The sequence below is a fragment of the Myotis lucifugus genome, unplaced genomic scaffold (genome assembly GCF_000147115.1).
Source record: "Myotis lucifugus unplaced genomic scaffold, Myoluc2.0 scaffold_38, whole genome shotgun sequence".
Lineage (NCBI taxonomy): Eukaryota > Metazoa > Chordata > Mammalia > Chiroptera > Vespertilionidae > Myotis > Myotis lucifugus.
The window spans coordinates 2,789,386-2,796,193 of record NW_005871086.1 but is presented as its reverse complement, the minus strand read 5'-3'; the positions used below and the strand labels follow the sequence as shown (position 1 = coordinate 2,796,193).

Sequence of the window (6,808 nt, the reverse complement as noted above, 5' to 3'; positions counted from 1 at the left end):
CTCGCAGTTGCGCTTGCCCTCCTGGCTCGGCGGCTTTCACATATTGTCTGAAACATACCCTAAAGGTGCACTCCCGCCTCGGTCCTGATCCAATAACAAGGTGTCGAACAGGTGTTTAAAGTCCTGGCCATCCTCCGGCGTACAGCTCCCCAAAGCATAGCTGAGAGCGATGGTTTTACATGCAGCCTACGGCTCAGCCTAACCCAGAAAGGGTTGCTGTGTGCACTGGGTAATGACATCATGCAGCAATGCCTGGCTTCTTCTCTCTAGTAACATTCCCTTGTTGCCACCTTGCTAAGCCTCCTGGGCTCAAATAGCTTAATAAGGAGAAATCTGTCCTAGCTGGATGGCATCTCCATTATAGAAAATTTAGCTTTGGATTCAGTGTCCCTGACTATGTCTTATATTTAGGAAGCATTAATTCCTCTGGCATCAGAACTCATCTTCCACACCTCTTGAAGGCATAACTAGGTCCCAAGTAACTCAACCTCTTTCAGATGGACTTTTTAGAACATTTTAAGAAAAATGTTGGCTTTAACTTTTCCTATTTCAACAACAAAAGAATCCTAATATATGGAATTATCTTATCGGGACGTAGCAAATCTGCCTAGGATTGCTTATGGTTAATAAATCTGGAATCTTTAAATTTATGACATATAACCCCTTAAAAATATGTCTTATAAATTGTGTAACCAATTATTAGTAAATTATCAATAAAGCCTGATGTGGGATATGATCTGATTCTTATGGATCTGTGTTATCTCAAAGACCTTCTATTTTGAACAGCTATTTCATGAAATGCATTTTCTGCTTCACTTTTGATATTTTAATGTTTCTTTCTTTTCTTTTTTTGTCCTATAAACTAAGCTTAATCAAAATTTTGTTAGGAATGAATAAATTAATGTTGACTTTATGTCTGCTCTACAGGTATTCTAATCAGTATCATATATATGTTTTAATAAATATTATATAAAATAAATCTTATAGTTTCTAAGTTGGTCTAAGAAACATATTTTAAGAATGTAAATTGTATTTTAAAATTAGAAAGTTTTTACAAGATCAAGGCAAACTGCATTAGAAAGGGATAAGGTAAAAAGAATGGGAATGAACTTGATAATTACCATTCTTTGTTTCATTTCAATGAAACAATCTTATTAGGCAGAAAAAAAGAATCAGTAACGTAAGATTTAGTCAAATATTGTTTGAGCAATTAAAGGACTACTTGGGAATTTATTCTACCCTGAAACATGTGTTTAACTTCCATAATGTTAATGATAATTATATGTAACCTTACAATATAATAGCCAAGCAAATGCATTAATAAAAACTAATCAGCATATTAATTCATCTAGCATATTAATTGACTTTTTCTGGGACTTCCAAATTCTAAGACATGCAACTGTGGGAGCCTGCAATATTACAAATGCAAACCAAACTGGGAAACTTATTTGGCAAAAGACCGAATAGTAAATATATTAGGCTTTGTGGATCACTTAATCTCTGCTACAACTGAGAAGGCTAAAAAGGGCTAATTCCAATGTAACCCTGATATTTTGGGGGCTAGGAATTGGAATCCATGCCAGCAAGCTCAGTGTACATTCTTGATAACCTATAATTAAGTCACCTCCTTCCCAGAAACTGGTCTTACAGAACCTGTTACAGAGGCCATAAAACTGCGAACAGTGCACTGCCCCGGAGGGAGGGTTATTAACACTGACACCAGGCCAAACCATCAGATATGGCCTGGAGACCCCCAACACCTGGGGGCCTTCTTGCAAGGCCCGAGAAAAGGACCGGAAGCATAATCCATATTTGCGGGATAAAGACCACAGGGAGATATACAAAGAAGCCCCCTGCATGTTTCTTCACTCAGATTTGGGAAGTTATTCCCTGAGTCCACCGGCATATTAAACAGTGTCCCTCCTTTTCTTTAAATCGGCGCTTGGTTTTTCTTTGGTCTTCTGCAACACAACTACTCAACTCACTATTACAGTACAAAAGCACTCATAGGCAATAAATAAATAAATAGATGTGGCTGTGTTTCCAATAAAACGTTATTTACAATAAAACGTTAATTTCATAGATCAGGCAATTGACCAGATGTGGCCTTCGGGTGGTAATTTATCGACCTTAATATAGAGCATTTCCATCTCCACTAACTATTCACTTAATGCCTAAAGCACACAGGGCATTCAGAGGACCCGGGTCCGGTCTGGCCCCATCCTCCAAAAAGTAACCAAAACCAGCTCAACACCTGAAATAATACAAAATAATATTGAATGTAAACTTGAAAAATAAATTAAAACCTGCTCAATATAATAAAGCTGCACATACCGAGCACAACTACAGTGAAATAATGTAGGACTTAGAGAAGTGGAAAGCAGGGTGAAGCAGGGGTGCTTCCAGGTGGGGGAAAACAGCCAAGTAAAAATGCGGAAAAGTTTTAAAGTGACCATGAATATATGTCACAAATCTTGAGAGAAATGTGGGGCAGGTGTGAGAGTTTGGACGCGATGGATCTAACACCACCCTTAAGAGCAGCGCTGCCCAGCAGGACTTTCAGCAGTGATGGAATGTTGCACATCTGACTGCCCAGGATCCGGTGGGAGGCAGAGGGATGTTTCTAAATTTGACAACGGAAACAAGGCCAGCAAGATGGGGCTGTGAAGTTGGCAGGGAAGGGGGGCCCCCTCCCACCCCCCCGTAAAGAACCGAGGTAGGGAGGGCTGCGGCCAGCAAGTCTAGGCTGAATGCGCTCTGAGGACTAATAAACGGTACAGGAGCTTGGAGTAAAACAGGCAGAGCGCTCGCCAAGAAGCAACTGACTGGGGAGAGGGAAATGGTGCTCTTGGTGGGGCTTCAGACCCAGAGAGGTGGAGAATGGGATGCCTGACCCAGAATCACCAATATGTTCAGCAGATAAAGTGTGCATTTTATCACCTTGGCACCAGGGTCTTAGTTGTGCTTTGACGCATTCTGTTTCCCACACACATTTTGTAGACTGTTAGTCACTGAGGCGCAGAAATGTTAAGCCCAGTCACCCAGGAAGTCGAACATCATTCTGCCAAGGTCCTGACTTCATAATGTGAGTGATTTCAAGCGACTGGCCCACGACTCATAGCTGCAGACTGTCTTTCAATAGACAGGCCTGGGCCAACCCCCGGGTTAAAGGAAAACAAGAAAAACTGTGGACCGGTGCTGGCGCCAGCCTTGTGAGCTGCCACGGGAAAGGAGGCTACCTTTCAAGGCTGCTGCATTTACAAATGCTTCAAGGATTTATCCGATTTTTTATTACTTAAACAAGCCACGAAACTAAAGCAAGAATTCTCTACCACCATTACAAAATTAGAATGTTTCAGCAAGCAACCTAAATTTGCACATAAAATAGGGAAAAAAAGGCATTACTATGATGAATTACTCTTTACTACCCTTTTCAAAGATAGATCAAAACACCTTCTAACAAATGCCATTTAATCTCACTGCTAAAGATTAGCAGCAGGTGATAAATGGGAAACACAGTATCCCTAAATACACAGTGAAGCAGGCAACTGAAGTTTAATCTTCACATATCTCAGAAGGGAAATTTATTCAGAACAAATAGGAACATAAGGCATTAAACGACTAGGGAACTGAATTAAAATTATATGATTACAGACTGATGAAAATAAATATGCTCGGTTATAAGTGGCATAACTGCTGCTGGGGGAGGGGGAACAGTCCTGTCTGTCTGAGATCTACCAAAGGAATCCCATAAATGCACCATAATTGAGGAATAGATTAGGGAATTGTCCAATTATGGTATAGTAAGTCCCCAAGACAACAGAAAAAATTAACATAGACCTTCCATCATTTTACAAATAATCGTCTCTCTCTTTCTCTGTCCCTCTGTCTGTGGTTTCCTAATCTTTCAGGAATGAGCAGAACTATGTACTGGAGTTGAGACTATTTTATTGGGGAATAGAAGAAACTGGTACATTTACACAATGGAATACTACACAGCTATAATAAAAAAGAAAAACCTCTTACTATTTGCAACAGCATGAATGGACCTGGGGGGTATTATGCTAAGCGAAATAAGCCAGTCAGAGAAAGATAAGTATCACATGATCTCACTCAGATGCAGAATCTAATGAACAAAATAAACTGATGAACAAAGTAAACCCAGAGACACAGGAGCATGGAACAGACTGTCAAACCTCAGAGGAAATGCGGGTAAGGGTGGGTGGGTGGGAAGAAATCAACCAAAGAACTTGTATGCATATATGCATAACCCACGGACACAGACAATAGGGTGGTAAAGGCCTGGGGTGGGGGATGGGAGTGGGCTTGAAGAGGTAAATGGGAGGGTGGATGGGGGAGACATATGTAATACTTTCAACAATAAAGGTTTTTTAAAATATATTTTAAAAAAAGATAGGATTCAGGATAGCATCTCAACATCCAGCCATGACACAAGGAAGTGAATCATGACACACTTACTATTTTGGATCCATCAGCAAAAAAGAACCACTTTAGTAATCCCTAAAGACAGTTTATTAACTAAGTACTAATGTGAAGTTCAGTTTAAACCAAGTAAAAGTCAGGTCCTGAACATAAAGAGACTTTCTACAAAAGAGTGTTAGCATGAATAAAATATGCATAAATTATAATCCATAACTCTTTCCTTAAAGACTTTGAGCAAAATATTCCCTCTTCCTTTCATGTAAAACAGCCTATGAATACCTTCCTGCTAAATGAAAAATGCTATGGGAGTAGTCACTGTGAATCCAAAACTTGGGATGATCGCATTATTTAATTCTGAATGAAAAGTAGTATGTTATAATTTAAGAACTAATGGCATGATAATCATGATAACTATGAGTTCATGATTTTTAAACACCCCCTTTCCTTCCCTTCTCTGGGCAGATCCTGTACTTTACTAGCATACACCGCCTACCCCTTAGAAAAAAACAGAAGATACACGTTCCTGTAGGTGCTTTTCTTTCAGAATGACTACCAATGACAGATATAGTGTAAATAATGAGTACATTATCTATAGTCTGAATCATAAACCATTATCCCTCTTCACTTAAGTAAGGCAACTTTCAAAAACTGAAATTCCATTTATAGGATGGATCTTTTGTATAGGTTTATTTTTACATTACTTCACCCAGCACGTAACTATCAAATTAAGACACCTTTTAAAACCTTTTGTAAAATTTATGTATTTGCCAAAAAAGAAAGTATGCTGGATGTTTTCACTAAATTCATTCAAATAAAGAAGATTATAGCAAACCAAGTATTTAATTTTAAATATTTAATTTCATCTTTTTTTTCTTAAATATATTTTTACTGATTTTAGAGAGGAAGTCAGAAGAAGAGATAGAAACATCAGTGATGAGAGAGAATCATTGATCAGTTGCCTCCTGCACAATCGGGGATCAAACTCGAAACCTGGGCATATGCCCTGACCAGGAATCAAACCATGACCTCCTGGTTCATAGGTCGGCACTCAACCACTTAGCCACCGAGGCCTCCGTTGTGTTTCAGCTCCAGGCTCAGAAAAGAATGACCCCACTGACCACACCTTTGTGAAGCCAGGCAAAGCAACCCTATGGGTGATATCAGGACCTGATGATCAACTACCCCCTACTCTGGCTCCAACCCATCATTAGCGACCAGGACCCTGACTCCCTTGGTCACCATGATTATGATTTTCCCCTACAGAACCCATCCCCTAGAAGCCATCAGGGAGCCAGGTGTTTTTACAGCACTACCTCACCAGTGACTCCAGGCTTGGGGCCATTTCCTTAAATAACCTTTACTTTCTCAGATGCAAACTCCTGTTTGCATTTGATTGGGCTTTGATGAACACACACAGGCACACCAACCCCTTCAGTTCGGTAACATGTTCTTGTCAGTTACGTGTAGACACGCACAAGACAAACTGTATGTACACAGACATGACAACAGACACATTTTTGGAGCATTACTTTTATGAGGAAGTTAAACTATAACAGGAATAATATGCAATTAGGAAGGAAAGTGATAAAGGTCTCCTTAAGCCAGAATTATTTTTCAGTTGCAGGTTTTGATGTATCAGTGGTTTATAAAATCAATTTAGTTGGGTATCAAAATGAAATAAACAATAGAATACATCAAAGACACCGTATATAGTAAATGTAAGATGTTTCATGAATCTTTTATGTCTGCTATGTGTGGAGAAGGGAAAACAGTATAAACTGTATTTCTTACTTAGATCCTGTTCAAAAGTTTGAAAGCCATTGCTTCAGACATTCCCTTTACAGGACACAGCCAGAGCAATGGCTTGAGATGAAGGAAACCTGGGAGAACCGTGCTCCTTCTCACAGCCTGGCAGCTCCAGAATCACAGAGGTCACAGCCTTGTTCTGGCACGGACTGCAGCCTGTGGGTTTCCCCGCACCACCAAGCGATTCACAGACACCAGCTGGGTGTCCTACATCTCAACTCACTTCTGATACTATCTACCCGGAGACAGCACCAGGTTCCACAGTTAAGGACTCGGTCCCACAAGACTGTCCTCCACTTCAGATGCCAATCACAAGTCCAGGTTGTCACCTGTGCTTCTGGCCTACTGTCTATAAACCAAAGGGTCCCACGACCCCCTCCTTGGGTTTGATTAATTTGCTAGAGTAGCTCACAAAACTCAGGAAATGAGTTTATTCTACTCACCAGATTACCAGTTTATTACAAAGGATATAACAGGAACGGCCAGGTGAAAAGGATGTATGGAGCACAGTGTAGGGGAAGGGCACACAGCTTCCGTGCTCTCTGAGCAAGCCTTTCTC

At 40.2% G+C, this 6,808-nt stretch overlaps 1 protein-coding gene and 1 pseudogene across 1 annotated transcript in view; one reads left to right on the top strand and one right to left on the bottom strand.

The window, feature by feature from the left end:
* AVEN (apoptosis and caspase activation inhibitor) overlaps window positions 1-6,808 on the bottom strand; it is a 123,944-nt gene that overhangs the window by 58,549 nt on the left and 58,587 nt on the right. The gene's annotated exons all lie outside the window — the stretch shown is intronic.
* The window catches only part of LOC102442223, a 58,884-nt pseudogene that overhangs the window by 409 nt on the left and 51,667 nt on the right, over window positions 1-6,808 (top strand).